A 12,622-nucleotide genomic window follows, 5' to 3' on the forward strand; every position below is an offset into this window, starting at 1 on the left:
AGTTTCAAAATCCCTGACTCGCGATGTCATCATTATACCTTCGTATATCTCGGTTCTGAATACTTCAAATCTGAAACACAATATCAAAACATACATATTAAACTGTGTTCAAGTCTATCATTTCAAAATTGATTCAAAATCTTCAATAATCTTCAATCAAAACCACTTCAACCTCGTCTTATTCTTCTTTGGTTTAGAGTTGAGGTTCTTGAGTCAATAGTCTCCGATTAAACTCTGAACTGAAAATAAAATTGCTACAAAGTCAATAACATATCAAGTAACGTCTCAGCTCAATCATCGGCTATCAAAACGATCGCAAAACGCAAATCAACGGCGTAGAGATTGACAATCGGTAACCGACGAAATATCGAAACCATTTCCGACTTCGAATAAAATTCATACGTATATCATATCAGCGATAACAACTAATATCAAGATAACAACAACTATAACCATCGAACACAAGCTGAAAATCAGGATTAAGTACAAGCAACATGAATTCTTCGAGCCGGTTTCGATATCGGAATGTAGAAACGTCGAAGAACATATACATAACATCAATATCTGATATCTACCAACTTTCGAGCTTCAAAAATGCCAAAATAAATCAAGACTTACATCAAATCGAAGCCTTCGTCGCAAGGATTCCAGAACACTTTTCGGAATCAAAATCGGACGATCGAATTAAAAGTTACGACGATTTGAAACTCGGAAAATCAAAAGAAAAGAGAGGGTCTCGACTTCTGTTCTGAAAATTCTGAACAAGAATGGAACATACACGTACACATGCTGAGTATTACATTTAAAATCAGATAACTTCAGCCAATATTGCCATTTAGTCCCTCAATCCTTCAGAAATTTCAATTGAGTCCTCGGCCCCTATTTTAATTCAATTTCGATCATAAATAATTTAAGAATATTAGAATTTAAATCAAAACTCTAAATATTTCCAAATTAAATATACTCGAATTAAAACTAAATTACCTCGGATTACATTAAATAATCCTGGATTAAATTAAATAATCATGGGCCTTACATTTCTCCCCCACTAAGGCATGAGTTCGTCCTCGAATTCATAAACAATATAGATATGCAGTCTGTATACTCATAAGAATAAAGAATAACTGTAAACTGAATAAGAACTCACATCAGTGAAATAGATAAGGAAATCTTTGTCTCATGTCGTCTTCAGCTTCCCATGTCGCTTCTTCAACTCCGTGCCGACTCCATTGAATCTTCACCAATGGAATGGTCTTTGTTCGGAGTTATTTTACCTTCCTATAGAGTATCTGAATCGGCTGTTCAAAATAGCTAAGAGTTTCATCCAACTCAACTTCATCAGGTTTCAAGATATGAGATTCATCAGGTTGATACTTGCGAAGCATCGAGACATGAAATACACCATGGAAACCAGATAAAGATATAGGAAGAGCGAGTCGATAAGCAAGATTGTCTATCTTCTCGAGTATCTCATACAGCCCAATAAATCGCGGAGATAACTTCCATCGCTTTCCAAATCTGACTGTGCCCTTGAACTGTGAAATCTTCAAGAACTCTATCTCCCTGTTCAAAAGATAATGGCCGACGTCGAACATTCGCATATCTGGCTTGTCTATGCTGTGCTGTTCTCATTCTCTGCTGGATCAATTTCACTTTCTCAGTCATCTGTCTAATCATATCCGGTCCCAACTCCGGCACCTCTGACACATCATCCCAATACAACAGCGATCGACATTTCTTCCCATATAATGCTTCAAATGGAGCCATCTCTATACTCGTCTGATAGCTGTTGTTATAAGAAAATTCCACAAGTGGTATGGAATCTTGCCATGTAACACCAAAATTAAGTATCACAGCTCTAAGCATATCCTCAAGAGTTTGAATAGTTTGTTCAGATTGACCATCAGTTTGAGGATGATAGGCGGTACTCAAATGTAAACGCGTACCTAGAGCTTCCTGTAGGTTATGCCAAAAGTGCGAAGTAAATCTAGGATCTCAATCAGATACAATCGATTTTGGCACACCGTGTAGTCTTACCACTTCTTGAATATAGAGATTTGTCATTTGATCATGATGATAAGTCATTCGGTATGGAATAAAACATGCAGATTTCATCAACCTGTCAATGATCACCCAAATAGCATCGCAACCTCGGGATGATCGTGGTAACTTCATCACAAAATACATGAAAATGTGATCTCATTTCCATTCAGAAATAGACAAACTCTGTAATAAGCCACCTGGTTTCTTTCTCTCAGCCTTCACCTGTTGGCAATTAAGACATTTTGATACAAATTGAGTCACATCAGACTTCATTTGTTTCCACCAGCACTGATTTTCAAATCATTGTACATTTTTCTGCCTCCAGGGTGAATACTGAATCGAATACAATGGGCTTCTGTCATAATATTCTGTCTCAAATCTGAAAGATCGGGAACAACAATTCGGTGATTCACATACAGAATATCATCATCACTAACCTTGTACTCAGACTGATGTCCTGATCTGATCATGTCAATCGACTTCTGTACATTCAAATCAGATTTCTGTGCTTCTTTGACTCGAATCAATAATTCCGGCTCAACACTGATAGCATAAATTCTCATCGGTCTTCTATCTGTCTCAAATATATAGCCAGAAACACAGCAATCTTCAATCAAATTAGATACACCTATAGTAGACAAGGATAAAGAACATACCTTCCTACTTAGGGCATCAGCTGCTGCATTCAACTTTCCTAGATAATATTTGATTTCACAGTCGAAATCTTTCAATAAATCGAGCCATCTTCGTTGTCTCATGTTCAGTTCAGACTTTGAGAACAGATACTTCAAACTTTTGTGATCAGAAAAGATTTCAAACTTTTTGCCATACAGATAATGTCGCCAGATCTTCAGTGCAAAGACAATGGCTGCCAATTCAAGATCATGAATTGGATATCTAACTTCATGTGGTTTCAGTTGTCGTGAAGCATATGCAACAACATGTCCTCTCTGCATCAAAATACATCCTAATCCTTGGTGAGAAGCATCGCAATAAACAATAAAATCACCAGTACCTGAAGGGATTATCAAGACCGGTGCTGTAGTCAACCTTTTTTTCAATTCAAGAAAACTAGTTTCACACGCTTCAGACCACACAAATGGTGCATTTTTTTGAGTAAGCTGTGTAATAGGATTTGCAATAGACGAGAAGTCTCGAATAAATCGAAGATAATATCCTGCCAAGCCCATGAAACTTTGAATTTCTGGCACAGATGTTGGCCTCTGCCAACTGATCACAGCTTCTACTTTGCTTAGATCAACTGAAATACCATCTCCTGATATAATATGACCCAGAAATACCACATGTTTCAACCAAAACTCACATTTGGATAACTTAGCATACATTTTCTCTTCTCTCAATGTCTTTAAAACTGTTCTCAAGTGGTCAGCATGATCACACAAATTCTTAGAGTATATCAAAATATCATCGATAAATATGATCACGAAGTCATCTAGATAATTTTGAAATACTCTATTCATTAATCCCATAAATACTGCTGGTGCATTCGTTAGACCAAAAGGCATGAATATAAATTCATAATGGCCATACCTGGTTCTAAAAGCAGTCTTAGGGATATCCTCGTCTCTTACCCTCAATTGATAATAGCCAGATCGTAAATCAATCTTCGAATATACTGACGAACCCTGCAATTGATCAAATAAATCATCTATACGAGGTAAAAGATATCAATTCTTTACCGTTGCTTTATTCAATTGCCGGTAGTCAATACATAGCCTCATCGATCCATCTTTCTTTCTAACAAATAATACCGGAGCACCCCATGGGAAAACACTTGGTCTGATATAACCTTTGGCTAACAGATCTTCAAGCTGTTCTTTTAGTTCTTTCAATTCAATTGGTGCCATACGGTAAGGTGCTTTTGATATCGGTTGTGTACCTGACATCAATTCTATACTGAAGTCTACCTCTCGAAACGGAGGCAATCCCGGAATCTCATCAGGGAAAACATCAGCAAATTCACTAACCACTGACAAGTCAGCCAATTCCGGGCTAGTATTCAGTACATCAACTGCATAGATAAGACATCCTTCTACCCCTTTCTGTAATAAGTCAGTCATAGAAAGAACAGATATCAAAGGAATTCTGGCTCGTGAACCCTTACCATAGAATTTCCACTCGTCAGCCATATCAGGTCTGAATTTACAATCTTCAGGAAACAGTCAACTGTAGCTCTGTACTTGGTTAGCATATCGATACCAATAATACAATCAAATTCAGATAAACCAAGAACAATACAGTCCAGCTCAATCTCACTACTTTCGTACTGTAGCACACAATTTCTGACAGACTTTACAGATATAATACCTCTTCCCTAAGGAGATGAAATAGACACTATAGTCGCTAAGGGTTCAACATGCAATGCATGTATTGCAACAAATTGTTCGAAAATAAACGTATGTGATGCACCAGTATCAAATAATACATAGGAAGGATAACCAGAAATAAAACAGTTACATGCAATAACATCATCAGGTGAGGCTTGTTCTTGCTCCTCAGTCAATGCAAACACTCGCGCTTGTTGCCTTGGAGGTTGATTCACTGACTGACTTCCTCCTCCTCTACCTTGTGCTGCTGGTTGTGGTTGATATGAATGCACAAAAGATCCTGATTTAGCCACTGGTCTCGATGATCCAGTACCCTGTGCACCTCCAGAACCACGCTGTGGGCAGACTCGTGCAAAATGACCTGTCTGATTGCAAATGTGACAAGTACCAAAAACTCCTCGGCATTGTTCACTGGTATGACGTATTCCACACTTGGTACAATACACATCAGATTTCTGTCCAACTCTCGATTGTTTGGATCCACTTGAACTAGAAGAGCTACCACAAGGACGTTTAAACTGTTTGCTTTTGCCCTTAAAAAAATTCTTCTTGCCACTGCTACTACCTCCTGCATCAAATCGAGGTGGTGGTGGAATCTGTGGCTGCTCTTGTGGTTGTTTCATTAGCTGTGGCACAAACTGTGCTTCTCATTGCCTCAATATCCCTGCTTCAGCTCCCTTTGCATGATTCAAAGCATCGGCAAAGTTATTTGGTCTTCCCGAATTTACAAGAGTGAACACATCTGGATTCAAGCCATTTATAAATTGATCGGCTTGAGCTTCATCCTTGACAGCAATATGTGGAGCAAACTTCAACAGGCTAGTGAACTTTGCAACATATTCTTCGATATTCATTGGTCCCTGTTGCAAACTCGCAAACCGCTCCCTTGTCCTTATGATAAGAAACAGGAAAGAATCGCTGATAGAAAGCAGTTTTAAATACAGACCATGTGATAACTGTACCTTGATGTTCATATGCCCTCTTCGTCGCTATCCACCAACTCTTTGCAAGTCCATTTAGTTGATGAATCACCAATCTCACACGACGATCATCTGTATAGTCGAGGGACTCGAATAACTACTCAATATCCTCTAGCCAATTTTCACAATCCACAGAATTCTCAGTTCCTTGCAACTTCGGTGGTTTGAATGACTGGAATCGTTTCAGAAGTTTCTCCATTGGATTACCATCACCAAACACATCAGTAGAAGTACTACTCTATCCAAGTTTAGGTGCTATCGCTGGTATTTGTGCAGCATTAATCTGTTCAGGCTGATTTACTGCCAATGTCTGTCTAACTCTCGGTGCTGGTCGAGGAGGCATATATGATAATCAAACAGATTAGTGTACAGTTCAGTATCATATCATAACACATTTCTGTTTCAGGCCCTCCTCTGATTAGCACTTTCATGCATCTTCAAGAGATCGAGTTCTGATTCATACTGGTTCAATGCATGCTGTTACTCAACTTCAAAAAATCAGATAGCATGTAATTTGAAAAACTGTACTACATACTCTTCTCATTTAATCACAAAATCATGTGATCATAAACATCGGAAGGTAATAAATCATATACATACAAGTATGAAATCATTAAATAAAGCACTCAATCAAACTCGATCTAACCCGCTCATCTATTCTCAGTCCAAGAAACTTAACGCTCTGATACCACCTGTTGTGAAGCCTCGGGTTGCTAATCTTATTATTAGGGCAATTAGTAATTAAACATCATTAATAAACAAAGAAAGGAATAAGATCAAACAAATTTTTTTTTTAGTTTTTTTTCAAAGGGGGGTGCGCGGGGTCGGTCAAAAAGAGCAGACCGTTCGCCCCCTTAACCCAACTCTCGAGTAGGGAACAAAATAGGCAGCGCTCGGTCCGCTAAAAAGAGCAGACCGAGCACAACACTGGGCAGCCTTTTACTCTTGTTTTTGATAGCAAAAATTGATCTTACCAACCCCTCCAATTCAAAATAATGATGTCCCAAAACATGTAGATATATATAGAACATGATCTAAACATGTTTATAACAAGCTAATACATCAAAGTAGAGGTTTGAATCCAACCAAAAACATGAAATTATACAAAGTGTTCATCAATTCTTCAAGAAAAACAACTAGAGTGTTTTCTAACATGCTTTCTAGACTTAATATACATTGTTGCAACTACAACAACCCGAGTCCACATCTCTAAACTTTCTCATGAGCGACCCTCGTCGACTTTGGCCAGCTCTTGCCCCATCTGTTGCCATGAACACATACAAAACAAAGCAACAGCCGGATAAACTCCGGTGAGAAAACATTCCCAGTATAATCGACATATATAAAGCGTTAAATAAATCACATCAACTATATTCATATCGACTCAACAATAGAGTAAATAACGCATATATCGATTAAGAATTGATTCATCATTCGTCGTTGCCATCAAGATTCGTAACCGATCTTGACATGGATATCCATCTATCGTAGTCATTCTGGACTAGAATATAAGATCGCCTCAGATCTTGGCATAGAATCAATTCAATATCATATCATATCATATCATCATCATATCGACTCAAACTCAAAGATCCACTACCTGAAATAGATCGACAACATCAAAATCAACTCAAAACAATAACAAGTATATGGTTTTGGCGGGACAACTCAAGAAGCGTCATTCTTGAGTTTCAAAATCCCCGACTCGCGATGTCGTCATTATACCTTCGTATATCTCGGTTCTGAATACTTCAAATCTGAAACACAATATCAAAACATACATATTAAACTGTGTTCAAGTCTATCATTTCAGAATTGATTCAAAATCGTCAATAATCTTCAATCAAAACCACTTCAACCTCGTCTTCTTCTTCTTTGGTTTAAAGTTGAGGTTCTTGAGTCAATAGTCTCCGATTAAACTCTGAACTGAAAATAAAATTGCTACAACGTCAATAACATATCAAGTAACGTCTCAGCTCAATCATCGGCTATCAAAACGATCGCAAAACGCAAATCGACGACGTTGCGACTGAAAATCGGTAACCGACAAAATATCGAAACCATTTCCGACTTCGAATACAATTCATACGTATATCATATCAGCGATAACAACTAATAGCAAGATAACATAACAGCAGTTATAACCATCGAACACAAGCTGAAAATCAGGATTAAGTACAAGCAACATGAATTCTTCGATCCGGTTTCGATATCGGAATGTAGAAACGTCGAAGAACATATACATAACATCAATATCTGATCTACAAACTTTTGAGCTTCAAAAATGCCGAAATAAATCAAGACTTACATCAAATCGAAACCTTTGTCTCAAGGATTCCAGAACACTTTTCGGAATCAAAATCGAACGTTCGAATCAAAAGTTACGACGATTTGAAACTCGGAAAATCAAAAGAAAAGAGAGGGTCTCGACTTCTGTTCTGAAAATTCTGAACAAGAATGGAACATACACGTACACATGCTGAGTATTACATTTAAAATCAAATAAATTCAGCCAATATTGCCATTTAGTCCCTCAATCCTTCAAAAATTGCAATTCAGTCCTCGGACCCTATTTTAATTCAATTTCGATCCTAAATAATTTAAGAATATTAGAATTTAAATCAAAACTCTAAATATTCTCAAATTAAATATACTCGGATTAAATTAAATTACCTCGAATTACATTAAATAATCCTGGGCCTTACAGTCAGGCTCATCATCGGAGAGATGAGTGGAGGAAGGATTAGAGGAAGTAGCCTTTCCTTGCTTAAGGCTCTCCAAAATTTGTGCCAACGTGGCATCTTCATCAAAAAAAGTAGTCTCCGTAGGATTGGATGATTCACCATTTGCTTTCTTGGTTTGAGTGGGAGGAGGAACCTCATCAAAAGAACTCGAATCACTGCTTTCAGAATCAGATTCAATAGTTGGATCGGAGGCAGAGGCATCGGCGGATGAGGCAGATGAGGGTTTTTTGCGAGCAACAAACTCGTAATCAGCATCCTCTGAGTCATCACCAGAGCTACGATCCTCTTCGGCCATGGAGATACAAGGACCCTTGTAAAAACTCTTGGACTGGGTAAAATCAGGGTTATATCTAGCTTTCCTTTTCGATCGGCGAGCCATTGATGGAGGGGGATTAACTTGGTTCAACACAAAAAAATCCGATGTATTTTCGAGATCAATTGTGTTCCCAGGTTCGCCCGACATGAGAAAATCAAGTGGAACATGTTCCATAGGAACTCGAACAATCAGCAAAGAAGAAGTCGTGGATAGGTTTTCCGGTGTTGCAACACTGGAGCCAATATCGGGATTCACATGACCCATCTCACTTCGAATACCCTTTTGTTCAAAGCCTGCCATTGAAAATAAAATTTGAGGATGTGAGAAAGGTAGGGTTTGCAAAAAACACGATCGGGTTAAAGAAGATTCAAGAAAAAGATAATGCCCGATAACAATGGAAACAAATATATATAATCCCTATCACAAACGGTAATATATTTCCTCTAACAACCTCATAATTACTCTAAGTTCTTATCTCTCCAAGTTACTAACGGCAACTTTCCCAAACGGCCGAAAAACAAAAATTTTTGAATTAAGAGATAAAATCCCATAAATAAGAAAATAATCCAAGATATATATTTCAGCCCAAATATTTCAAAATTAACGCCACATCAGTCTAACTCCACTGAATCAAAAATCATTCACAAAAATCAATTTTCAGTAAATAGGGTAATTCATCGAATTTTGTTTATTTGGAGCCTTACCCAAAACCATATCCCTATTAACAAAAATGCATATGCATGACCTATTTTATGCCTAAACAGAGTGTAACAAAAAATAAGAATGCAATTACAAGCACATGATATGTTCTCAAGTATAGTTTTGCCTCTCGTGTTGACAACATCATCAACAACACCAAAATTTTTCTAAAGTATTTGAAACTTGCACACTTGATTTTCCTTTATTTTAGAAAAATTTCGGGAATTGGTAGCCTGCACACTAAAAGAACAGTCTTCATTGGACTCAATTAGGTAGTTTTTTCCATTTTCTTCCGATTTTTGATAAAGTTTAATTTATGACATTGGTCAAGAAACTTGATAAAAATCTGAACACTGAATTTGCGAAACCATCTTTCACATGGAACAAGAACATGAAATACACGTACATCCCTCAACTACTTAGTGGTTTAGTCAGATTTCAAAAGCAAGAGGGTCAGTGTGTTTTTTAAAATTTTTGCAGAAAAACTTTGCATCCATTGAATAACTATAACAGAGATTAAACACTACACATAACAGAGTGAATGCAGTGCCAAAAATCCTAAAAATGCATGAAAAGAAAAACAATAGTGTTGTCAGTAGTGTTGTAACACCGAAAACAACACATGCAAAAGATTATAATGCACACATGCTGAGAGACCTCCGAAGGGTTGAGAATCTCTCAAAATCTAATGCTTTAGTAAATATGTCTGCCAATTGGTTATTGGTTCCAAAAAACTCCATTCGAATCATACATTTTTCTACCAAATCTCGAATAAAGTCATGACGAATGTCAATGTGTTTTGTGCGTGAGTGTTGAACTGGATTTTTTAATATATCAATAGCACTCGAATTATCACAATAAACAATGGGGGGTTCACTCTTTAAACCATAATATTCAATCATTTGGTTTATCCAAAGAAGTTGTGAACAACAACTTCCGGCTGCCACATATTCAGATTCATCATTCGAAAGTGACACACAATTTTGCTTACGACTATACCATAAAACCAAATTATTACCAAGATAAAAACACTTACCCGTAGTGCTCTTTATATCATTAACATCACCAACCCAATCAGCATCACCAAAACCTACAAGGTTAGTGGTTTCCCTCGTATACCACAATCCCAAATCCAATGTGCCCGAAACAAATTTCAAAATTCTCATAACAGCTTTTAAATGGGTTAAATTTGGATCAGATTGGTACCTAGCACATAAACACACACTGAACATGATATCAGGACGACTAGCAGTCAAATATAAAAGACTCCTTATCATGCTGCGATACATGGTTTTTTCAACACCAGCCGCAAAACTGTCTGTAACGCCCCACTGTATCAAGACGGGTCTTTTCAGCGTGCTAATGTCCTCACTCACACGAACCCTGGAAAACTTTTTGGGGGATCACCCATCCTATAATTGCCCCAAGTCAAGCACGCTTAACTTTGGAGTTCTTATGTGATGAGCTTCCGAAAAGAAGATGCACCTTCTTGACATGAATAGTACATATGAAATCTTTTAAGCTCTCCTCAACCATGTAGTCCCATAACTACACAGTCTCAGAATCCCTCTCATTCCGGTACGGGATCGGTTCATTCATGTCTCCCTTTACCTAGAAGCCTACCAGGAGCCGCTCATTGTCCGTGCAACCTCTTGGCACCGGCGATCACTCCCTGTCTCTTCAGCCCCGGACGTCACATGTCCACCAGCTTCCGCTTGGTTTGTCCCCGAACCATACCGTACTAAGAGAAGTCGGCTCTGATACCATTTGTAACGCCCCACTGTATCAAGACGGGTCTTTTCAGCGTGCTTATGTCCTCACTCACACGCACCCTGGAAAACTTCCCAGGGGGTCACCCATCCTATAATTGCTTCAAGTCAAGCACGCTTAACTTTGAAGTTCTTATGTGATGAGCTTCCGAAAAAAAAATGCACCTTTTTGATATGAATAGTACATATGAAATCTTTTAAGCTCTCCTCAACCCTGTAGTCCCATACCTACACAGTCTCAGAATCCCTTTAATTCCGGCATGGGATCGGTTCATTCATGTCTCCCTCCGCCTAGAAGCCTACCAGGAGCCGCTCATTGTCTGTGCAACCTCTTGGCACCGGCGATCACTCCCTGCCTCTTCAGCCCCGAGCGTCACATTTTATTTTCCCAATTTTTCACTCGAGCCCATTGGAGTTTTCATGTTCTTAACATTATCTTTGCAAAAAAATTTCACCAAATTCTTTGCATACTTACTTTGACAAAGAAAAATACCATCACTTGATTGCTTAACTTGCAATCCAAGAAAGAAGGTTAATTCTCCTACCATACTCATTTCAAAAGTAGAAGACATGCATTCAACAAAACTATCAACATGCTTTTGAGAAGAAGCACCAAAGATAATGTCATCCACATAAACTTGACAGATAAGAATTTCACCTTTGGCCTTTTGAATAAAAAGTGTTTTATCAACCTCACCTCGTTTTAAGTCAATTTCGATAAAATACTCGGTCAACCTACCATACCAAGCTCGTGGAGCTTGCTTCAAGCCATAAAGTGCATTTTTCAACTTGTAAACATGATCCAATTGGTGTGGATCCTCAAAGCCTTTGGGTTGCTTCACATACACTTTCTCATTTAAAATTTCATTCAAAAACACACTTTTTACATCCATTTGGTAAAGTTTTATACCCATATGATATGAAATAGCTAGCAATAGTCGAACTGACTCACTGCGGGCAACATGAGCGAATGTCTCATCAAAATCAACCCCCTCAACCTGCGTATACTCTTGAGAAACCAACCTTTCTTTGTTCCTAATGATGTTTCCTGATTCATCGGTTTTATTTTTGAAAATCCATTTTGTACCAATGACATTACCATGATCAGGAGGTGGGACTAAAAATCACACATCATTTCGGACAAATTTCTCAAGTTTCTCATGCATGGCATTTACCCAAAATTCATCATTCAAAACATCATTGACATTATTAGGTTCAATAATGAAGACAAAACAAGAATGCATTACCTGTGAGTACACGGAACTCATGCATACTAACTCAACCATCTTGCGGTAGTCCACTTTGTCCTTAGATAGAGTTTGTCTAGTTCCATGAACATCTCCAATAATCTGTGATGATGGATGATTTTTTTGTATCTTGCTTGGAATGTCCTTTTCAGTAATTACCTCAGTTTCCTCATCATTTTGAGAACTTTCTTTATGAACAGTTTTTGGAGGAACCAGTGTTGTGTTCGGTGTTGTAACATCAGGGACAACACTGTGTTCTTTGCGAGGAATTTCCAGCAAGCCTTCAATATCATCTTCAGCAGTTTTTCCATTAAGATCTGCACCATCATCAAAAATAATATTAATAGATTCCATAATTGTTCTGTTTCTAAGGTTATACATCCTATATGCACGACTATTAGTAGAATAACCAAGGAACAAACACTTATCACTATTGGAATCAAATTTTTCTAGGTGATTTTTATCATTTAAAACAT

The sequence above is a fragment of the Henckelia pumila genome, chromosome 2 (assembly GCF_033568475.1).
Source record: "Henckelia pumila isolate YLH828 chromosome 2, ASM3356847v2, whole genome shotgun sequence".
Classification (NCBI taxonomy): Eukaryota; Viridiplantae; Streptophyta; class Magnoliopsida; order Lamiales; family Gesneriaceae; genus Henckelia; species Henckelia pumila.